The 25,224-nt window shown below is 39.4% G+C and overlaps 1 protein-coding gene across 2 annotated transcripts in view; it reads left to right on the forward strand.

Moving 5' to 3' along the window:
• Positions 1–25,224, forward strand: part of ARHGEF3 (Rho guanine nucleotide exchange factor 3) — a 348,570-nt gene that overhangs the window by 230,530 nt on the left and 92,816 nt on the right. The gene's annotated exons all lie outside the window — the stretch shown is intronic.

Below are 25,224 nucleotides of genomic sequence, written 5' to 3' on the forward strand. Positions count from 1 at the left end.
TCTTCATGGAAACCCTGGCCCCACGTTGTCATGGCTCTGCTGCTCCTGGGGTCTCCATGGTAAACTGGCTGCAGCAACATGGGCAGGCAGGGGCTGCTGGGACTGATCTGGCCCACATGCTGGACTTTGCCCACCCCTTGTTTAAATGCATTACTGGCAGTTTTTGCCAACTTACCTAAAAAGTTAAAACGATTATAAGGTGAATTGTTTAGAAAGGTAATATTCCCTATGGCATATTTGCCAGGGTTATTCTTACTTATTTTTATTTTCTTGCATTTGGAGCATAAATCACAGCTAACCCCTTGAATTAGCCTGTCCCAAAATTAATTTCCATAACTGTCGAGCCAAGCAACAGTAGTATATTTTACTCTCTTTTCTCTCCTTCTAACATTTTGTGATTTTGGGGGGGAGGGGAGGAGAGAGGGAAGGGGTTAACCAGAGAAATATATGCAGTAAATTTTTTGCACTTTTCATTTGTAACTTTCCATCCCTCAGTTATAAATGTGTCCACATTAAATGATACAGGCTACTTGAAGTACTGTTTAAAATAAATAAACAATTCACTTTCTTTTCACTGTTTTTAATAGGTTTAAAAAACATCTTGGAGCATAAGAGGCATGTATGAGGTCATTTTAAAAGCAATTTTTAACATTAAGCAAACCACAAAGATTTAAATACACAAGTGGTAGATGGACTTACTGGTAACCCCCTGTTCTTCAGTTTCCTCTTAATGACCTCTGTACAAGAGTCAAAGAAATGGTATATTCAGCAATGATTAGTGAATGCTTTGATCTGGTGAATGAGATCATTCCAAGGAACTGTTCTAAACATAGAAAAGCAAGGTTTGCCAGACCAGTTGTAGAGTTTCTTGTGTGGCATTTGCTCTTAGACCTTTGCAGATAACTAGACTAGACTGTTCTCTTTTATAATGGTTTACAGCATTTAATATAAGGTTTCTCACTCCTTAAAATTAGTTCAAATAAATTCGAGTTCAAAACAAATGGTTGGACTGGGCCACTGAAAAATGGTAGTGAGAAAGAGAGTACTTGTAGCAATCTTGATGATTCTCTTATGAAAGAACTATCAAAAGCCTAGATATATTTCTTGTTATTACCTGGAATCCAGGTTCTCTCTGTTTAAAAATTGCAAATTCTTTGATAAAAATGCAGATTCTTTGATTAAAACCCCCCAAATCTGCCTTTTTCCATGATTAAAATGAAATGCCACAATATATATAGGTATCAGTTGAACACAATGTTTTATTGAAATACATGTTTCCTTGCTTTATGATGTACATGCATTTCTGGGAAACGGCGCATGACTTAAATTCTCATAAAGGGAACCCACTTTACAATGTAACAAATAGGGATACGTTCCAAGACCTCGACTGTACTTACCCCCAGACGCATTTCTACCACTTTCACAAGACAATTTTGGTACTCACCAACAGCAGACAGTACACTCAAGCTATCATACACTATCATAATGGGAATGGAAACTACAGAAACATGTCACAGCCAATGAATGAGGGGCACAGATCCACACAGGAGACTATTTTTGTGTGCATCACTCCCACAATACACTGCATAAAGCAGCTGACTGCAGGCTTCCACCAGCCCCCTGCCCCCGAATGAGCCACCCATAGCTCCACCCCACTCCCTGTGTGGGTCCTGTGGCCACCCATTCCAGGTCCCAAGTCTCAGACCCCACACACCATCGTGGCTGGTCAGTGTCTCCAGCCCCAGCCCTGCCAAACTCTCTTCCTCCTTCCCTCCCTCACTATGGGGGCCCCAATCTCCCCTCCATACTTGCCTCTGGAGAGCTGCTCTCATGCTGCCTGGCTGCCATGTGCATGTGTGTACATGTGCATGTTCATGCATGTGGTTCAACCCTGCTCCTGCTCCCTCCAGCCCCTTGCCGGCTAGAACTCTGCCAGCCTGCAAGGGGTAACCCATAGTTTCCTGCATTTTTCTCCTTTAATGAGGAAATCTGCATTTTATCACATTTTTCTGTAGCAAACAAAAAACCTGTATCTATGGTCATTACCCAGAAAGCTATCTGTTATCCTTAGTAATTAGCACATTAATCTTGCAAAACTTTAATTTAGATTGTTTGAAAAGTAGTAGCTGAACAGCTTATTGTTTTGACTTTGTGATTGAAACTTATACTACCCACTTCTGCAAAAGAAAGTTGACTTGAGGCAATCAAGCTTGCACCTGTGAGTTGGGATGACCAGAGATGATATGCATTTAAATAGCTTTTTTCCCCTTATGAGGTATATTATTCTCAACTATTTAAAAATATTCGTGTATCATGGAGTTGAGTCAAAATCTGCTCTCTGAGACATGAGTGAAAGAACATATGAGAAAAGACTCTGGTTCAATATAAAGAGCAATTTGTGGCACTTATAGCTTCTGAAACCTATTAATATAAAGTAGCAGTAAATGTGAAATAATATTCGAAAACAGTTGTCAAAGTGTGGCTCACTGAAAGGTTCCCTGTTACTTTATAGGTACTGTAATAGAACACACTGTTAACCAGCAAAGTAAAACCTGATTAGTGCTTAATACCGAGGCCTTTTAAGTCCTGATGCAGTAGTTTCTCAGAATGGATAACAAAAGTATTTTTTCTCAGAGAAACTCCCACACATAACTTTAGCTTAGGCTGCGATTGAAAGAAAGTGATATAAATATTTTTTTTTTCAGTGAAGCAGTTCCTTGACTTAAAATATACAAAATAATGCTATAGCATTTCAGTTTTAAAGGACCTTATGTCTCCAGGGACTATACTGATAGTAATTCGTTCCTAAAAGTACTCCTGTGGGATAAGAGAGTTTCCCCATTTATAAAGTGGAACTTGAGCCATGCAGAATAGTGGGGTGGCCAAGCCCACTCCTCAGTTATCCTTAGATTTCTCTCTCTCTACTCAGATATTTTGAGTACTCCTTAATCTTACTGAATATTTGTACTTGTGCTGGTTGGGGACTGCTAACCCTGAAAAGACAATTCCTTTTTTAAAATTAATTGGAATTGCCCAAGGACAGAGCAATCCCACGTACCACCTTATCTCTGGATTATTTGTAAGCAGACATGTAGTTGTGACCTTTTGTCCACTCCGCACAAGGCTGAGGCCACCAGAATATTTTTATATGATACTGAAAGACAGTTTGACCTTTTTTCTTGAAACTACCCTATCTACAAAGCTGGGATTTACACCCAAATAAAAGTATTCACAGAATACTAGATTCTCCAGTTATTGAATCCACTTTGCACGGCATGAGTGAAACATTGAGAACGTGAAGTCAGGACACTGGAGAAATTGGCTATGTGGAAGAACTCCTGGGGTGGGAGAGGCAAAGTCCCAACCACTTTTAAGATGAATGTTGATCATTTTATAAAGGGAATTATACAGGGCCTGCAATAGGTAGTAGATTAGACATCATGACATAAGAGGCCTCTGTCCCTATAAAAGCTGTCAGTTTTCTTTTGTGTCAGACTTCTTTTTTATCCCTAATGTGTGGGGGTCAGGCAATGTTCCTGGGATGCAGATGTGCCATTCTCCATTGTCGCATCTGCTATACTTATATGCTAGTTAATGGGGAATGGCTATTATTGCTCTAATACGAAATCTAAAATATGGATGTAAAGTTTATTTTAAATTGAATTTTCTAAGGGAATCTGTTAAAACATTTTATGGGACTTTATTTGATTTAGTGTGTGTTTTTATGAAGAACAGCAGTGAAGTTAACTTTGCATTTTAGACTGAATATTAAGAAAATCATCGTCATTCTTCAAAAGGAGTGCCAAGAAAATGGGAAAATGACATGTTTTTCTTCATAAATATAGCATGTTCATTTTTCCTTAACAAAACTTGGGGGCCATGTGACTAGAAGCAGTGGTGGTGGTAATCCCAATCTTTTCCATGTCAGATGTATTTTCAACCACTGACAAGTTCATGCATGAAGCTAGTCAGTTGCCTGGGAGAGGAGGAGTGTTTTGGTAACTGACATTCTAAAGTTCATTAATGCCAAAGAGGAATTCTGGTCTAGTGGATAAGGTACTTGTCTGGAACCTAGAAGTTCTGGCTTTATTTCCTAGCTTTGTGAACAGCCTGTGTGGTCTTAGGCAAATTACTTTAATCTCTGTTTCAATTATTTGTCTGTAAACTGAGGGTAATGATAGTCCTTCCTTCTTCAAACTCTTTGTCTTGTCTATTTAGACTTCAGCCAGGGAACTGTTTCTTATCGCACGTTTGTACAGTCTCTCACATATAGGATTCTAGCCTTGCTTGGGAATTCTGAATACTACTGTAATATAAATTAATAATATATTCAGTTGAGTCCATATAAGGGCTGAGATAGAAATAAACGGATGGAAAATATCTATACTTTAAACACTGCATTCGGTGTGACTTTTATGTTACCACTGGAGAAATAGTGCTGAGCAAATATTTCTTTCTTCTTCTCTTGTCACATGCAGTTTCAACTAGACCACATAAGTGATCAAACCAGAAAATGTTATCACAGTATTAACTGGACTCCTAGCCCTGTGTGTTTATATGTGGTACGAATCAGTTCCAGTGGCTAAAACGGTATCTTAATCATGAAATGTGGGAGTACTTAGCATGTTAGGCAAAACCTAAATTTAGAAAAATCAAAAAGCTAATTCGAGAGGAAAGAACTTGGACAAAAAGAAATAAGACAGCCATGTTATGAAGCTTTTACTAGAGGTCTAACAGTAGGTTAAAATCAGAGCATCTGTCTAAAACTACTAATCATTCTGGGATTTGAATGAAACTTTTGATGGAGGTTTGCAGAAATTTTGCTGTTAAAAATCTGAAAAAAACAGAAAAGGCCTGTTTCACGTTCAAACAGATGCAGTGCCAGGAGGTTAGAAAGACAAAATTACAAGGTGCAGTGCATACTGCAGAATAAATCTTGTATTTTTATTAGAACACTTTTAACTGTGTGCTGACACCTCATGTAGACATATCTGTGCTAGCTCTCAGCCAGTTGTGGCATCATTGAGCTTAGGGGAAGCTGCAAAATATGTACAGTGCCCTACATAACTACTTGGACTGCCAGCCCATGTTGAGCTCCAGCTGCCAGCTCATGTGGCTACACAACTGTTGGTATGTGAGCTAGCTGAGAAACATCTACATGAGCTGCAGTCTCACCTTTGACAGCAGTAGAGTCATACTTGTGAATTTCTGATTGCACATTTTGGTTTGATTTCTGTGGGTGCATCTGCACGAGACACTATGTTGCTATAGTGATGAGCTATGTTGCCACAGCTTACTGCTACAGTGGTGTAGCTTCGCCGAGCACAAATCGTGACACCAACACTATTGTGCAGTAGCAGTGGAACATGTGCTGTGTTTGAGCTGCGCAGTAACATCGGTTACTGCAGTCATTTAGTAGTTGCTTAAGCAAATATTTAAGCACTTAAACAAGTACTAAAGCAAGTAGTTTAGTACTTAAGCAAGTACTAAATGACTGCACAGTAACATCTGCACAGTTCAGTGCACATGTAGACACTCCTTGTAGCAAATCTATTGTTCTCAGTTTGCTATAAAATCTATTTGCTCTCAGTTTGCTATAAAATATTGTTACAATCTGTGATCTCTAGTGAAAGTAGAAATCATTGGGTAATCCCCAAATTTAACAATTAATGTAAGTACTTGTATATGTTTAAATCATATCATTGGTACTACCTAATTTTTAAAGTTACTTAATACCATAAATTCCTTGTTGAAAAGGTAGATGAAGAAAGCATCAAGATTTGAGACTTACATCTTTTCTTTTTGTAGGATTCCAATCAGTATAGGATAAGGACAAAATGTAAGTTTGTATGAAAAGAGCTGTTAACTTTCTTTTATACCACCAGAAATAATATTTGGTAAACTTATTTCTGCTTATGTCTATTTTACTTCTCATGCAAGATCATGTTGAGCTCCACCTGCCAGCTCATGTGGCTACACAACTGTTGGTATGTGACTAAATATAATTTTGGTTTCTTTATGGATAAGCTATTTTATCATTTGCTAGTTATCTGTAGAAATTGTTTGTAGGAAGCACTCAGACTATCTGCTGAACGAGAAGATACATGGTCTTAAATACCCTGAAGGTTTTAGAATGCAATTTCCTCTAGCCTTATTGAAATGAACAACAATATTCTGAGTTATGTGGGAATTCCACCATTAAACTGCAAGTTGCTGGTACAAATTGACTGCTAGTAAACCTGCTGGCTGACATACATGCAAGTTTGCCAGACCTTGGGGGTTTGTAAAGTATTTCTGGTCTTGATCTACATTACAGAGCCGTCTAGTGGGTTCATATAACATTGAGCATGTTCAAAGAAGTACAGCTTACATTGGGAAATGACTGGGGAGCAAGATGGAAGTACATGAGATGAAAGGACTGCCTTACCCAAAAGCATTTGTTATATTTGGGTATACAGCCTTCTGAGAATGCTTTAATGTTCCAAGACATAAAGGCTTATGGAGCTAGGTTACAGCAGAAAGCATGGCCTTCTCTGTAATAACAAGAAGACTGTTATAGCCTTTACTAATCTATTCAGAAAGGAACTTTCTTTCCATTGTGTTTGTTAGGAAGAGAAAAGCTTATTCAGTGCTAAAACACGGGAGCTAAATACTCCTGAGTTCTAATCCTAAGTCTTGATAGTGTCTTTTTTCTTAAGTCTAGGCAAGTCACTCTTGGCTTGCTCTCTCTGTCTGTAAAGGATAATACTTGCTAATAGGGCTATGCGTAGCTTCAGTAGCTGATTCAATTTGGCGGAGATCAAATCAGGAGACCCTTTAATTTCTCCAGATTGAATCAGAACCTTCCAAATCAATCAGGAGAGATTCAGAAAGATCCAATGCTTTGGATATAGACACAGCTTTAAATGTTTTTTCTATATACCTCAAGGTACCAGGTGCCTCATGAATGCTGAGATGGTGGGGAGGATGGAGTGTCCCACAGGAGCACACTCAGCAGCAGACCCGGAAGTGGACTAGAAGCGCTTCCGGTCCACTTCTGGGTCTGCTGGGGAGCACACAGCCCCCTCACCACCACCTCACCAGCTCAGCGACTGGTGCCTTCTGGGTCTGGGAAGGAACCTGGGGTTCTCCCATGGCCAATCACTGAGCTGGGAGGTGTGGGGGAGGCCCCCCCCATGTGCTCAGTGGCAGATCCAGAAGTGGACCAGAAGTACTTCCGGTCCACTTCTGGGTTCGCTGCCAAGCATGTGGGGGCCCCCCCAACACTCCTGTGGGATGCTCCATCCACCCCAGCATCACAGCATTTACGAGCCGTGCCTGGTACCTCGAGGTATGTAGAAAAAACATCTAAAGCTGTGTCTATGGCCGAATTGCTGATTCTTTGAACCAGCATCAAATCTTCAGATCCAGATTCAGCCAAATAGAATTGGGACAACGATCCGAATCAACAAATGGAATTACTGTCCCTGATTCGGGCTGAATATGAATCAAATACAGCCTGTTTCGCACACCCTGACTTGCTAACCTTTCAGGGATGTGGTGTAAATTAGCAGAATACACTGAAATCCTCCCTAGTATATTGAAAGGGAGTCTCAACCCAAGTGAAACAATGCGAGCATGGTGAACTTTCCAGGACCAAAGATCAGTTTTATAAAAGCAGGAGAGATCTGGAAATCATTTCGAAGAGCGTGAAGTAAATCTGTTCAGTTTCCAGGATTTTGATAATAGTTTTATGTGAGCTGTGAATGTGTTAAAAAAATGGAAGGAAATGTTCCAGAAATAGGATGTAACAGGATGTTTTCTAGTTTATACCAGTAGTGCAAGAACTGTACAGCAGAAAAAACTACACTAAAGGTGAGCAGGCTTCTGTTTCAGCTTGCAGCCTGTTACTGTTTCAGGAAGTACAACAATAATGAGATAATTCAATAAAAAATAATAATGTGACAGTCTTTATGCTATTATTTACAAACAATTTTAATATTCACACTTGATTTCAAGACAGCGAGACAGTAATATGTACCTTTTATACTGTGAATGAAAAGAAGATCAGTGTGCAACTAAGAAAGGACATCTTCCTCTGCAGATTTTTGTTTTAATATACAAGCTAAGCAAATCATCAAACAAATCAGTGAGTTCATTCTTCACTTCCATTTCCAAAAGTATTATATGGAAAGAACTGTGGTACGTTATGGAAAAAGCAGAAATCAGGCATAGGAGAAGCTATCATTCTTCAAAATATGATAAGTCATGTATTTGGTCTTATATATGAAAAAGCAATGGGTAGTGACAACTAGAACTGATCAAGAAGAATGGCATCCTAAATAAGACTCTTGTGATGAGTCAATGATAGGCTTGACTGGATTCATGACCCTGACATTCCAGCTGAATTAGTAGCTGAAATGTTGATTCTGTGTATTGAGAGATTCCAACTGAGACTGTTTGCAATGGACATATGAATCACATGTCTTTAGACAGATTATTTACAATAACTGTAATACCAAAAATGTCTGGAAATGCCCAGAGGCTTTTTATTATACCCAGCTACTCAGGGGATGGATACATAATTCACTGACTTGAGATAATCAAGATAGTTGGGGAACAATCACTGCTAACATAGCAAAAATAAGATCCAACCAAGGAGGAAACAATGTCCTTATAATTTTTGTTTTCCTCAGTATATTTTGTGGCAATAACTTATTTTACAGATATACATAAAAGAATATCATTTATTGTAAAATATTGTCAATGCTTAACTTTATGCTAGTACAAAATATATGAACATGAACCCAAATACCTACACTGACAAAAAAAATACCTTCCCACCACGTGCAAATGCACTAAAGCGATTTACACAACTAGTTCAGCAGGAAGAAGTAACACTTTTTAGGTTTAATTAAGGCAAGCTGTTTTAAAAGATTTTTCTCTTTCCTCACCCTCAAACACTTCCAGTTATTTCCTGATATATATTTAGGGCCAACTTTACCAGGTTTAGGAAGGAACATGTTTAAAAAAGAGGCACACTTCCTGAAAGGCACCATTAAAAGCTTCCACCCAGGATCAAAAACAAGACGTCTCTCTTTACCCTTTCGGGAGGTTAGCACATGAAATAAGGTATAGTGCTTATAGCTATGCAGAACGTAGCATATATTTCACAGAAGTAGAGCCAAAAATCTTGAAAACTAAGAAGCAATTAAATAGTTTGTCTCATGGGAAATCTGTCTGTTAATTTTAACACTTTTGACATCTTAATACCAGAAGCTTTTAAAGTGGCATTAGGTAGTATTGGGGTCCAGGGTTGGGGACGTGATGGACTTTCTGTTGATTTTTTTTCCTATTCTCTCTTTTCTATTGATTTTTTTTTCCTACAATCTCTTTTCAGCCTTTTACCCAGTAACTCTCAAAACAAGTTTCTTACCATGATTTAAATGTCAGCAAAATGACTCAAAGCAGCCACTACTGCAGAAGGGAAAGGTGTAGTAACAGTAGTACACCATCCACTTGCTCATTCACTAACTCAGTAGCAGTTTAGACAGAAATATTACCCACAGCAGACACTGATTTATTGATTGAACTTTGTCTAGTGGTGGACCCTGAGGTAGTTCTAACTGAAATATGGTAGATGGCAGATTGATTTATTTAGAAGAATTTGCAGCTAAAACTTTGAAGTCTGTCATTAAGGAGAGACAGAGATAATAGGCTTCTTAAAATAAATTGTACAGAAAAAGGGTGGATTCATTAAGTAACTGTAAAAATATTAAAATTCATTTTGACAACAGGATCTTCAGGAAAATGGTATATGTGAAGTGTGGCTGGAGTATTAAACAGACATAATATTTATAAATATTTAAATTAACAATAGTGAACAGAATGCATAGGTTGTGTTAAATACGTTGTGTTACAATTCTGAAATAGCTACATGTTACTGCTGGAAGGCATGGGATTATAAGTGGATCTATTGCCTAGTGAGCATCTCTTTCCCATACGTGCTAGTAATATCAGACAGGTGATTTAGTTTCACAGAGATCGGGGGACTGCTCATGTTCAGAAAGGCCTTTGTACCTTCTTATTTCAGCTGTTGGGCTTATTCCTGTGATGTGGTTAATATATCCTGCAATGAAACATTTTAATACACATCTGCTATTAGATATCACACAGTAAAAATAACTATGTCTTCCTGATCAAACAAATCAGAAAAATTATTAGCAGAGTAAGTTTGAAAAAAATTGGGAGATAATTTATTTAATTTTGATACAGGTAACTGAGTGCCAGATGTATCCATTAGACACAAAACAATTATAATCAGAAGCAAGTAATATTAGTCTTCGCAGATTTGTAATAAAACACAGCTACCACATTTCTGAGAGTGCTCTGCAATGAAATAATTATCTTTCTCTTCCAGATTTTAAGTATGTTTCACTCTTCATTATAAAACTATCTTTCAGCTACACACATCTATCTGATCCATTAACACTGTGGCTGAAATTTTCAAAGCAATCAAGTGGAATAAAATACCCAACTTGCATTTTTTTTCCAATGGACATGGGTGTCCATCTTTCTTAGGCCCCTTTGAAAATCCAGTTCATCTCTGACATGTTTTGACTGAAAGTGGAATGAAGATATCTGAATTGATTGAATTTAGACTTTGCCAGACTACTTTGCAAGTATTTATATCAGATGGTGCATTCTGAAGTGTACACAAGGCTTAGTAATTGTTCCTATAATTCCCCACACGTGCTAGTGTGCATGTAATCTTCCTTGCTGTGTCTCCTTCCCCTCATTGTTTAGCACACTGCTTAATCTTTTCCATCAATGGTTTCCTTATGATTGTGGAACACTGAAAGCATTTCATGGGCGTGAAAGTAGCAACAGTCTTTTACCTGGTAAATATCACTCAAGGTATAAATAAAACCCCTGTCTTTATTACCAAGATAACATATCATGAATCTTAGGAAACAGCAAATTTTTTGTTCTGGCTGTTTCTTTTATCTCCCTTTTCCCCCTTGTGCTCCTATATGTGACTTTCTACTTTATCCTACAGCAGCTGTTCTGGGTGGAACTGATGATCTGAAGTGGAATTATACTTGTTTTATTTTTCAAATAGGGCACTATTTAATGTACATTGATTTCAGTGAGCACTGGTTGTTTTTTGATTTCTTCTGGTACCAAATGCCTGAAATTAGGGTAAGCTGCTCCAGTTCAGGTTACAATTTGCATCCACTTACTGCATCACCACTAAGGATGAAATCTAGGCCTCACTGGGTTCATTTTCACATGCAATTAAGGCAAAGGAATACACTCTAGAGCAGTTTGTGCTGGAGTAAGTTGCTCCTGGCCACAGCGTCTACACGTGCACCTGGGATACCAGCAATTTGAGCTAGAATGGAGCAAGCCCAGGTTGGCAGGGGGCATGGGAAGATCATCCTCAGGGTTTGGGCGGCAGTGTCAGGCAGTGGAGGGGCTGGCTGGGGCACAAGAGTGCTGACCCTGCAGAGCCATGTGTCTAGGTGGCAGGCAGGAGTCTGGCCTCTACCCAGTAACCATCTACACGTGTGTTTTAGCACAGTTAATTGCTCTGCTGTAAGATAGTACTGTCCTGAACGGTACTATCTTGTGGCTGAGTTAGTTAGTTTACTGTGCCCTTATACTGGCGCACTTGTAGACTGTGACACTTTGCTGCCAAGCTAATTAGTCTACTCTGTAGTAAAGCAGATGTGTAGATGCAGCTACTGAAATTAATGGCAAAACTTCCATTGACTTTAGTGGGGCTAGGATCTTAATGTACTGCTCTAATCATACAAAAGTAGCTGCGCCGGTGGCTGAAATCTGTAGTTTAGACAAAGTCTAAATCCTATTTTTATCCCAGAGTGGAAGTGAAACTATTTAAGGAACTATTCAAACAAGTTTTCCAAGTTAACCAAAGCCAGAGACCTATAGGAAGTCTCATGAAATAACTTAATGTATTAACTGCTAAACAAAATTGCCCCAAACAGGATTTTGTTTGCTACTCTACTCCTGCATCTGACTGGCCCAGGATTCCAGACTCCATCACCCACTTGTTGAATTTTCAAAACACAGAAGAAAAGGAAATGAGAAGAATGGTAGGCAGTTTGTGTACAAAGACTAATACTGTCATATTGACCAATATGTTCTCATTGTCTCCGTACATGTTCAACAATTTCCATTTGTTATCTGTCTTACACTTGGACTGCAGGCTTTTAGGGACAGGGACTTTTTTGGACAACACTTGGGGTCCAGCTCCATGGCTAGGATGCTTCTGCAATAACTTTGAATCAAAATGAAAAAGCAATTCAAACAAAGTTCTTTTGTGGAAGAAAAAGCTCATAAAGTCTTCCCATTCCTCTCATCATTTTCCACTCAGTTGCTCACATCTATCACTACTTACTTACCTAAATCAGAGAGGTCTTTTGAGGATTAATAAAATTGTGTTTGTGCAGGTCTTTGAAAATCTAAGCTGCGTATAGGCCAAATATTATTAAAGTTTAGCAACAACAGAAACACTGAACCGTAAGTCCATACAGTAGGGTAAGGATGTTTGCTAAAATATTTTTTCAACAGAAACATGTCTCCATATTAAACAGTATTTGGTCACTGTTGTGACCTGTACTGTTTGCCAGCTTCTTGAAAATTCAACAAGTTGTTAATGTACCAAGGTATTCAGATGGCTATAAAATTATAATTTTATTAAATTTGGCACATTTTTTAAAAACAAAATAAAAATAATTAGTATACCATGACTATCTTGTTAACAAAGAGAGGAAGATGAGGTTCTATGAAAAAATATTGTAGTGATGAAGATTACATTTTCTTTCATTATCAAACTTCATAGCAGGAAAATAGATGAGTTGAGCTGACTGAGAATTCAGTAACTGAGTTTGTACATATATGTAAACCAGTTCATTTTTTGCATGCGTGTCCCTCCAATAACATTTTTATTATAATAATGTAAAAGTAATTTGAATTGTTAATATTTTACTTTTGATCTATTTAATCTTAATGAAAGTTTTGCTTAGGTAATATCTACATTGGGTATGTCTACCTGAGTTGCTTAATGCGCAGTAGCCTAATAACACTGTGCAGTAGCATGCCAGGGAAAAACTGTGCTAATATGCTACTGCATGGTAATATTAAGCTACTGCACAGTAAGCATCACTAAAAACCTTTGCACTGGTGCTACTGCGCGGTAGGGGTGTGCGAAGCAGGCAGCATTCAATTTGGATTCAGATTAGGCTCAATTCAGGGGACAGTGATTCGATGCGCTGATTCGGATCACTGTCCTGATTCAGTTCAGCTGAATCTGAAGATTCGATTCTGATTCAGAGAATCAGCAATTCAGCCATAGACACAGCTTTATATGTTTTTTCTATGTACCTCAAGGTACCAGGCACGGCTTGTGAATGCTGAGATGGTAGGGCGGATGGAGCGTCCCACGGGAACACAGGTGTGTCCCCTGCGTGCTTGATGGCAAACCTGGAAGTGGACCAGAAGTACTTCTGGTCCACTTCCAGGTCTGCCGCTGAGTGTGTGGGGGACCACTCCCCTGCATCCCACCAGCTCAGTGATCAGCTGCAGGGGGGCCCCAGTTCCCCCCCCAGACCCAGGTGGCACCAGTCACTGAGCTGGGGGGCGGTCCCCCGCATGCTCCGCAGTGGACCCAGAAGTGGACTGGAAGTACTTCTGGTCCACTTCTGGGTTTGCCGCCAAGCATGTGGGGGATCCCCCCCCCCCATGCTCCTGTAGGATGTTCCATCTGCTCCACCATCTCAGCGTTCATAAGCCATGCCTGGTACCTCGAGGTACATAGGAAAAACATATAAAGCTGTGTCTGTGACCAAATCGTTGAATCTCTCCTAATCGATTCAGAGACTTCTGATTTGATTCAGAGAGATTAAAGGGTCTCCTGATTTGATTTGGGATTCAGATTCAGTTGCCAAATCTCCTCCAAATCGAATCAGCGACTGAAGGTTTGCACAGCCCTACCCTCTCAGTAACCCAGTTACTACACATTTAGTTAGTACTTCATTAAGCAAGTACTAAATTGAATGTGCAATAACTACTGCACATTAATGAACATGTAGATGTGCCCAGTGTTTCAGAAACTAAGCTATCTTGTGGACAGAAGTTCTGAGGACCTATATATAATTCATATTCCTTTGCCAAAATACTAAGCTCTTGAAGGGACCAAACATGAGGTCTGACTGACTCAGAATAGTATAAGCCAAGGAGTGATGCAAGTTGTTCAGCTTTCAAAGGGCAGCTACATACAGTAGATCTTCTCTTGTTGAGTGGAGTATCTCCTGGAGAGAAGAAACTAAAACTGCTTTCCAAACTATAGTATGTGCATAGGTAACTGAAGAAAACTTATTTGTAAAGTAGGGTTAGTTGCACTGAGTAAGCATAGAGGAGTTAAAAAGGGAAGTCAACTGAAGAAAACAGGTACTTCATTCCTTTCTAGACGGCAGTGTGGTGGGGACAGATGACAAGAGAGGACAGAGGGAACTGCTTTATAAACATATAGGATAAACACAGACAGTCAAAAAACCTGAGGCTGAATCGATTCAATCTTTGCAGGTTAATTTAAGCTGTATAGATTGAACTGATAAATAAGTGAACAGGCATTTACTTCTGCTTCTGGAAATGCAGCCACATGCTTGCAGAGGCCCAGGCCAGAAGCTGGGGGACACTAGAGCATGGCTCCCTGCTCAGCTGGAATAGACAGCTTGGGCCAAGGCTAGCCTACCCACCCTGCAAGGGGGAGAGGGGGTTGTTGGGGAGGTGAAAAGTATGCTGGGATGCTGGAGGACTGTGAATTAACTTGAAATTGGGGGGGATCTGAGATAGAAGTTCAATAAATCAATTTAACCTAAATCAGTTAAGTCTGCCTGTCAGGCCAGGCCTCTCTTGGTCTGTCATCTGGTACCATGTAAACCAGTACAGCCTATTCCATGGTTGGATTGTTGGCAACTAAACCAGTTTCCTCACATGGGCTAGCCTGGGTAAAGAGGGTGTGTGGACACCCAGCAGAACTAAAAACAAGAGCTGTTAAAGGCTGGATGAGCGTCCTGTGAACGAACAGCTGCCCATACCTGGAGAGGAGATGGGTGCCCCCAGGTCACTTTTCCCAAAGAATCACCAATGATACACACCTTCTAAGGTGTCCCAGTGGTCATAGCAGCCTCCAGACTGACTTGACTTGACGGTTAAGTCTGATATTACATCCATCCAGGTCTATCTTAAATCAGTTTCAGCCATTTTGAAAGGAGTTTATGTGCACTGAACTTTTGTTGCGTTATAGATTTGAATCAGTTTCCGATCACTTATACTGGTTTATATGTAATTTCTGTCTCTAGTTATAAACTCTTTAACAAGGATGAGCCTGCCTTTCTTATGTGAAGCATCAGTTTAGGTATGTTGAGCTAAACATTTATTTTAGTTCAGTTTGATTTTCTATATTTTAATGACATTTGTTTAGTGCTAAGAGTACAGTGCTATGAGTAATTTCACACAACATGCCTTCTAAAAAGAAGTAAACCTTGTAACTTAAAGATTTCTAGAAGCTACAGCCTCACTGCCTTATTATTGTTCAATCAGTATCAATAAAAACAATGTCTGCTGCTTACAAGAATCATACTGGGTAAAGTATCTTTTCTTTCCTAATAACCAGTGATACAGTGGCAAAATAAAGTGAGCTTCTTAAAAAGCCTATGCAGAGTCCTGTTAAACATCAAAAGTTCCTGTACTTCTTTGTGTTTAATAATTGGTTCTAAGACACAGTGTGGGGGAAAAATGTACACAGGACACACCTATACATTCATATTAATGCTCAGCAATAAACTATTATTGGTATCATGCCAGAGTTTATTGCTCCTGGGCACCGTGTTTACATGTGTGCCTGGGACCACAGAACATTGAGCCAGGGTGGAGCAGCCCTGGCTGGCAAGGGGCCTAGAAGGTCTGCCTGCCAGCTAAGGGCTGCTCTGACCTGGCTCAACATGTTGCAGAGGATCTGGCTGTGGCACAAAGATTGCTTCAGTGCAGGCAGCCCCTGCACTGAAGCACCCTTCTGCACCAGCCAGCTGGGTCAGTGTCTACACGTGTGTGCTGTGCACGAAAAAACTCCACAGCAGGTTAGTACTTGTATTTACAAGTACTAACCTGCTGCAGAGTTTAATTAGTTTCCTGTGACCTAACAAAGCTACATGTGCAGATACTTAGACATTTACTGCAGAGCTAATTTGGCAACTCTGCACTAAATGTCTCTTGTAAATGTGCCCATTAAGCATGATTTAAAATTGTGATTCTGTCAGAGCGGTAGTGGAAAATGTCCATAATATGATGCTTTTGGAGTTTGGTTTGGGAGTTTTAATTCTAATACACATCTGATTCTATTAAGCAAGTTGATAATAGCCAGTAGACAATGTATGTCCAACCCCAATGAGCTGTAATGTGCAATGGAACTGCAGTGGACAAGTATGCAAAGAGAATTTGAAAGACCAATCAAAAAAAGAGAGATAAGGACATTGTTGGCTATACTACCATTTCTCAATTTTAATTTGCCATTTTTCTGTCTGATAAATGTTAACTGACCAAGGAAATACATTATCCAGCATAGGAGGTGCTGTTCTGGCTTATTTTTATGCTAGAGGCGCATTGTTGTCAGGCTTATCTCTAAGATCATACAAATTTAAAGGAATAGGAACTGGTCGTACAATAAGCCTGTGGCTGTTAATGCATTTTTTCAATCTTTGCAAAGACGCATCTATTATTGAAAGCAATGACAAAATGACAAGTGGTATTTCTGCTTCCACTTCACATAAAATAAGGAAGTACTTGACTGATATTTTCTGATTTTTATCTATTTTATCAGCTGATGTATCACATAGAGTCTATGCAGGTATGTTGATGGGGCATCACAAATAAAATAATGCATTCTAAAAAATTATTCCACGATATTTCAAATTGTAAGGCACTGCATTATGGTCATGGAAATTCTGTGGTTAGGATCATGTGCAGTGGTCACCCATCCTAGAGTAACAGGGAGTCCATTACATTAGAGTGTAAGAGACAAGTTTTTAGTTTTGGTGTAGATTTCCTCCCTTTGCAGTACACATCTCAGATGGCCCTTATTGGGTCTACTTGTGCAGTGATTTGTAGACTCAGTTTTTTTTAAATCCATTAGCCTTGCTTAATGTTAGATTAAATATGTTATAGGTGAGATATGAAGTGTATATTTGTTTAATTAGGGTTCTTGTAAATTGGCTTTTCATAAAGCTTTTAATGAGAAAAAGACATTGATGTGATTTTTTTTGTGTTCCTTGTCTTTATATTTTATAAAAGTTTTCCCAATAGACCAACTTTTAAAAAATCCCATAGATCACATATCTAAATTCTCTTGCTGTGGGCACATGTTGGAGGAATAAAATATGTTTAAGAGAAAAAATAATCCACATTGAAATGGTAGGTGAAAGTTCTCAATACTTCTTAGTCTGCTTGGGGCAAAACAGCTCGAGTTATTAACTCTGGATGGGGAAATGCTGCTGGCATCTGCTTTGGCTGTGGTCTAGCAAAGGAAAAGCCAGGCTCAGGAAATGATGCATAATAAAGTCAGTGTTTGGGTTTGTGTTCCAAGTAGTTAAACTAAGGAAATTTGGATGTTCCTTTTATGCTTTATTTCAGATTGGCAAAATAAGTATTTATGAAAAGGAATAATAGTGAACTGTTGTTATGAAAAAATTAATGGGTGGGTCTTTTTTTTTTAAACTTCTGATCAGAAACTCAGCAAAATTCTGTTACTGTGTCAGAATGTTTAATTTTTTGTATTGTAAGTACAGCGACTGTGTAGAATAAAAATAATAATATGCTCTAAGGTTTGTAGAAATAATCAAATCCTTATGAAGGGTGGGTTGTGCATTAGTAATTCCTGACACTGTCAGAGAATGAAGGGAGGGTTGCACTAAGTAAGAGGTAAAGAAAGTAGAACTGCAAGAATCAGCTGAGTCTCCAAACATATTGAAATCTATAATATTCTTTAAAATTAATGCAGTATAGAAAATAAAGTATTCACAAAGAGCTTGATCCTGTTTTATCGAACTCAGTAAAAGTTCTGCCATTGATTTCAATGGGAGCAGAATTTGCCATTATTTTTAACATGTAATATAGTAGTACCCAAGGCCCCTAGACAGCAGTGTGGTGGGGACCCTAGGCATTCTACAGACATAGATTTTCCCATCCTGAGGAGTTTACTGTCTGAACAGGCAACATAAGGCAGATGGGGAGAAGGGAAACAAGAGTCACAGAAAAAGGAAGTGATTTGGTTAATGTTACAGAAGAGGACAGTGGTAAAGCTTGGATTAGAGCCCACTTCTTTAGAATCTCACCCAAGCTCTAGCAGTCTACACTGCTTCTTCAAAATAATTTTCTTTCTAGAAAATAGTAATAACCAGTGTGTACTAATGGATGGTGGTTTCTACTTCTGTTTTTTTAATTCTTTCTTCATTTCCCCCCAACCCTGCCCATTCACGTGCAAACATTTTTCTTCACAAATATAGGCACAGTCTCTGAAGACCACTATTGTGGTATCTTGATATAAACACTCTGAACTAGAGAGAGGGATTTCCTGCAGAGAAAATAATAATACCATGTAGCTGCTCAGCTGGCAGCAGTGCTCTGTGGAGAGCTTCCTCCCCCTCCATGTCCTCTGCTTCTTCCCGCCTGGCTGCCTGAATCTGTAATTTAATATGAGTGTCTAAATCATGACTATTTAATTTAAATTAAACAGTGGACCGGCAACTTCCATTCTTCCTTCTCTATAACATAGATCTGTTAATATAAAAATTAATCAAGGACTGGTTATATTTGTGCTTGTGTTTATGACTTGTAATAGAACTTGACCTACACAGTTTAAAATATAAACTGATGTTAGGTCAGTTTCTCTCCTTCCCCACAACAAATGTGTATGTTAAACAAATATCAGCCGACTTGTTATAACTGTACCTCCTAAAGGGTCATTTTTATCCTGCCTTACCACACCCTTTACATTCCCGAGAGAGGGACCACCTTGGTTAGTAATTAGTTTGCATTGTTGGGTGTGTTGCAGGGGTGGGGAAGCATTAAGTTCTCAGTAATTTGCTCAGTGGGCCATCATTACTTCTAAACTGCAGAAGAACAAATGTATGTGGAATAAGGGCAGAATTACAATTGTCTGTTATTAACTTTGTAGGGTAAATTCTGATTTTATGAGTATGCATGGATGTCTCAGATTTAGGTATATAAAGTCTGTGTAGGTTCAGGATTCCTTTAGCTTCTCAGTGCTTTTCACAATAGTACATTCAGGAAAGGCAGACAGGAAAAAGATCAATTGAATAATCTTGTACATTTCTCTCTCTTTGCATGATTGTTTCTAAGAGTACAGTTGGTTTTCTCTAAGCAGTTGTTGCAGCTATTGATTGTTATCTGGCCAACAGCAACCCATTTTTCTGATATATAAAACAGCTGGCTACAGAGCAAGATTGAGTGACTTTTATGATATAAAGCATCAAGCTATATTTATAGGGTTAAAGAACACAAAAACCATGACAACCTGAAGTCAAGTCATATTTCACATCAAAGCATGTTGTTATTCCATGATTAGTATCAGTCAGTAATTGACTTGAGAAAAGATGCATCTTTGCATTCAGTTTGAGTGAAATGCTACGTTGATTTTACTCTCTTTTTATCAGTCAGAAGATTTTTCAGAATATTTTTCTCAGAAGAAGATTTTACGCTCTTCTTCTCCAGCTTTGGAGGTAGGATGTAATGTCAAAAGAGACCAGCAGGGCTGGCCCACAATTTTTTCGGGCCCCAATTTTTGGGGGGCCCTCTGCAGGATATAGTTTTGGGGCCCCCTGACACAAAGAAGCCAGCATCAGCATTGTCAGCGGGGGGGGGCAAAGCGGGTGGGGAGCAGCTGAAGAAGCTGTGGGGGGAGGTGGGGAGGAGTGGCTGGATGTGAAAGTGGCAGGAACGCGGACTGGTGTCAACTGCCCCCCTGCTACGGCACTGATTTAGAGTGTTCACAGCTGCAGGGGGCCCCTTGGGTGTGGGGCCCCCTGTGGCCTCAGGTTTCACAGGATAGGGTGGGCTGGCCCTGGAGTCTAGTAAACCTTACTCCTGAGCCCTCCTTGTTATGAGAAGTATCAAAAGATACTCAAAGCCTCCAAGGCCTATGCATTCTTCAGAAGTGGAACTTTTTCAAAATCAACCTCTGAGCATGAGAAAATCTTCATCTAGTTGCAGCAGCCACTGTGTTCTCTTTTATGATAGTAATAGGGAAACATTTTTCGGACTCTTATAGTCTTGTTTTGCTCTGTCCCCCCTGACACAGCATGGAACTTTATTGTTCTTAGCTGTACATCTTGCCATGCCCCTACAAGGCAATCAAAACAATCTAGCAAGCTTAAAGATTTCAGAACTGTATGAACATGTATGTTGGAGTTGGTGTGAAGAATAATAATAGGTTATAAGGTTTTATTAGTAATGTCCCTTTGGATTCTCAGTTACACTTTGATTCAGAGGGTGCTGAATGTCATGTCTGGTTCTTTGAGTAGATGTGATATCTTTGGGATTTCAAGCTTAATGTAAGAGAGGCAGTCTTTGGAAGCTGTGTTGAGCACTTGTCCAGCAAGAGGCAAATCACACAGCCCCTACTGTAGAGCTGACTATCTCACTTAGGCAGCAAAATGAAGAAAATGTCACAAGTCATCCAGGCATTTGCTAAACTGTTATACTGATAACTGAAAGGAAGCCTAGCAATGTCCTTCTGAAAGAGCAAGGGCAAGTTTGACTATGCTTATAGTCTATAATGGTAGCCTTGTACTTTCTCATCTGCATACCCTCATTACTGTAGCTTGAGGAGCTACTTGTGCTTGTTTTCACTGTTTGAGGGCATGGGTTATGTTGTTTGAGGTTAAAGTGTGCAGTTATAAAGGGATCAGATTTTGTATCTACCGGCCCTCCCTTCCAAATTACAAAGTGTGTAGGCACATAAGTGGTGTCACAGCCAAGTTTTTCAGGGGTCATTAAAAAGTCAGTCCTCACCATAAGCCCTTGTGGTGGGATGGCCGTCAGTTTTAGGATAAAGTAAGTACATGTACAAGAAGAGCAGAGGGCAGACAGGCATCGTTTCCTGGATGCCTTTAATCAACTTCTCAGAATAAAAGTGCTTCTGAGCACAGGATGCTGTAGTGCAGTACTTCTCAACCAGGGTGCCATATTGTCCTGGGGTGCCTTGAGATCTTTTCAGGGATGCCATGAGGTGCTATGCAATGCTAATACTGTTAAGTATGCAAACATGTGCAGCAGCCAGAGCAGCACTCCCTAGTATTGTACTCTAGTAGTGCTCTCTAGCAGCAGAGTGGGAGCAACACTGATGTGGACTTCCCTACCCAGCATTTGCTACTTTGTGTGGTGTAGGAGGTAGAGTCCCCAGAGTTGAGTGGTAACCCCTGGCATCAGGGAGCAACAGGGCCTCTGGGGTGGGCCTCACTACCCAGAATTTTGCATTTTGGGTGCAGGGCTATCTAGCACCTGCTACTTTGGCTGGCATAGTGGGTAGACTCCCTTCCTAACTGACTGGGTAAAATTTGGGCTCACCAGGTTGGTACACCAGTAACTGTGACTGGGATCTGGTTTGAGCTAACTATGACTGATCTGTTTTGAGCTATAATTAAGGGTTAATACTTAAGTTATTCCTTAAGGTGTATGCTTCCTCCTTTTTCCTGTAATAAACTCTGTTTTAATTTAACATTTGCTTGCAAATGGGGCAGTTTGTGCACATTAGAACACTTGGTTAAATTTGATTTTCCCAGGTTTCTGGGTTGGGAATTAAGCTGAATTTGAATATTGTAAAACTCGTAATTTTAACCTGGCCCTTGTTAGTGCTCTCTAATACCTGGCAGGAGGGTTACACTTACTACAAACTTCAAGCAATATCCCATTATATATCATAGTGTCAATGGACATTTTGCTTTGCGTTTCTTCTCTTACCACAAAATAAAGGACATTTGAAAGCCCTTATTTAGAAAATAGTCTCAGGGAATGAAAGAAACGTGTTCTAGACTAGAATAATGTCAAATGTGAGTATCTCTTCTCCTGTGTAGAGTTCCACTGGTCTGTTTTGGCTTTTATAGGACTTGAAACTTGACAGAAAAAACCTTGGCTCATGATTTTTAAGAGCATTTAAAAATAGTCATTTGATTTTAATTATTCATCCTTCAATCATATTTTATTCTCATTTTTAGTCCTGAAATGCTTTTGATAATGTGTTCCATTGTTTAAAATGTGTACTATTTTATTTTGAATTTTATTTTTTTATTCTTATTATATGACAGACTTTTGCCCATGCTTTCTCCATTTTTAATTTATATATATTGACATAGATACCATTTGACCCTTGCATATATTAACATAAAATAACACACACTCCATGTGTGGAGGAGATGAAGTACAGTAGTGTAATCATTTTTGGAACCATGTGATAAATTAAATGCATCTTACAACTTACCTGCTTTATACCTACTAATTAATCACTGTCAAGATTTATGCATACATTCATGCAGTTTTAGACAGGCACTGCTTTGTCTGAACTGACCTGCTTGAGACGAACCTTTCTTTGTTTTCCTCTTTATTTACACTGGAGAGATGTTGGAGGGGACAGAGTGAAGTTGAACATGATCAAAAATAAAACTCCCATGTATGTGGACACTGTATGTGGGGCACGTATGTGTAAGCACACATGCACCTTTCAATTAATTAATTTACATTGGAAATAAGGTATTTCTCTCAACTTTTTTAGAGAGGTTTGCTAATGACACAACATCCCTTTTGGTGATGCACATTTCCTCATATTGCTACCAATGATTGCAGATTATTATGGCTCTTTATGCCAATTTTTGTGCAGTGTTATTTACTCTGGTAAATCAGTATCTGTAGCACAAAACGCCAACAATCCTGCACATTAATTGAAGTTATATGGAGATGCTATTCCACTGAGCCACCTTTTTTTAATTAAAGATGAAGGAAGAGATTTTTATCTAGATTGTACTGCCAATGTAAATCTGACTAATTTAAATAAAGTCAGTGGAGTTATAATATGACAAGAATATTAGAGTGAGATCCAAGGAGTATCAGATAACTTCATGCTCTTATGCAGGACAACCTCATTTTTGGTAGTATTATATTGTTTTGCAGGAAAAAATCCCAAAACAATACAATTACAAAGCTCTCTTATTTACAAATCTTACCATATGTACTCTCTTTTAGTTTTTTTGTATCCACTAAGTCTCAAGGTAGTAATAATGCAATTAAATTTTAACATATTTTCTTACATGCCACCCACCCCAAAATAAGGGGCACAGTTTGTTTAGAAGGTAACGTGTAGAAAAAAATATTTTTCCAGAGTCAAGGCTTAGAGCTGTTTTTTCATGTACTACAAGTGGGGGGCCAGCTGTTTTACCCTTCTCCAACAGGAAGAATGGGGCACAGTCCACTGTTAACTCTCTCACAGCTGCTCTCAGGTTGATACCAGTTTTTGGCAAGTTTTATTTTATAACAAGGGCATGGGTGTTATGTAGTACTGTGGTGGTTGCCACCTTATATCTCCCATATCTTGGTGGGATAAAACCCGCCAAAACTGGTAGCAATTGTAGAGCTTCCTGGAAGCGACAGAAGATCTGGCAGCTATTTTGTAGTACACAATCTTTATCCTTCTATACTTCCAGATATGCACCCCAATTTCCACATTTTTACCCACAGGGAACTGGAATGTTTTGGCAAAGATATGGTTAAAAATCAAGTTTTAAGCAATACATGTTTCACTTTTTCTTCCTCGGGTTATATTCAGCTTTCATTGATATTGTTTGTGCTGAAGATTGTTTCCCTTTTTGTTGTCCAAAGTTAAGTGCGTCAGTTTCAGTGCTTTGTATCAGTGTGTAATATAATGGCTTTTTAAATGTAGTGTGTTATCCCAAGATAACTAATTCAATTCTTCCTGTACATCATGTTAAGTTTTGGGTTTTAAATGACACAGGTAACTGAAACTTAAAAAATTATTCTGCTTTGAGTTGTAGGAATTTTAGATTAGCACAAAATGAAAAGAAATTCTCAGTGCTAATATTCTATTAAGCTACTAAAATATAAATGCCTATAAAAATGGTCATAGTAAATTGATGTTTTTCAGAACAATGGTCTCTAGTATTAATTTACTTCTTGTAAGTACTGCTGATGATGTTAATACCTATGAATCTGAGTGTCTAGTAGTACTAATCTGAGCTCCGACCAACCAGTCTGTCCAACAGAGGTCTATCAATGAACTTAAGTCCTGATCCCTAACAACAGAAGCTGGTCCCTTTTAGTTTAAGACCTCCAGACTCAGCTTGGTATTTGGTCCAGGTAAAATTGGGGCTTGTAGGCCAAGCCCTACAAGGAGAGACTAGGGCACCTGGACCTCTTCAGCCTCCACAAGAGAAGGTTGAGAGGTGACCTTGTGGCTGCCTATAAATTCATCATGGGAGCACAGAATCACAGCCATACGAGTGGCCCTTCTCTGGACCCTCTCCAGGTTATCCACATCCCTCTTGAAGTGTGGTGCCCAAAACTGCACACAGTATTCCAATTGTGGTCTGACCAGTGCCCGATAGAGGGGAAGTATCACCTCCTTGGTTCAGTTTGTCATGCATCTGGTGATGCATGATAAAGTGCAGTTAGCTTTTCTGATGACTTTGTCACACTGATGACCAATGTTCATCTTGGAGTCCACTAGGACTCCAAGATCCCTTTCCGCTTCCATGCTACCAAGCAGGTCATTTCCTAGGAAGTACGTGTGCTGGACATTTTTCCTCCCTAGGTGCAGCACTTTGCATTTCTCCTTGTTAAATTGCATTCTATGGTTTTCTGCCCATTTGTCCAACCTGTCCAGGTCTGCCTGTAGTTGTTCCCTGCCCTCCGGTGTGTCCACTTCTCCCCACAGTTTTTATCATCCGCAAACTTGGACAGAGTACACTTCACTCCCTCATCCAAGTCATTGATGAAGACATTGAAGAGTATTGGTCTAAGGACCGAGCCCTGCGGGACCCCACTACCCACACCCTTCCAGGTTGATACCCACCCATCCACTACCACTCTCTGGGTACGACCCTCTAGCCAATTTGCCACCCACCATACTGTGTAATC

This window comes from Gavialis gangeticus, unplaced genomic scaffold (genome assembly GCF_001723915.1).
Source record: "Gavialis gangeticus isolate Ggan-Ray unplaced genomic scaffold, GavGan_comp1, whole genome shotgun sequence".
Taxonomy (NCBI): domain Eukaryota; kingdom Metazoa; phylum Chordata; order Crocodylia; family Gavialidae; genus Gavialis; species Gavialis gangeticus.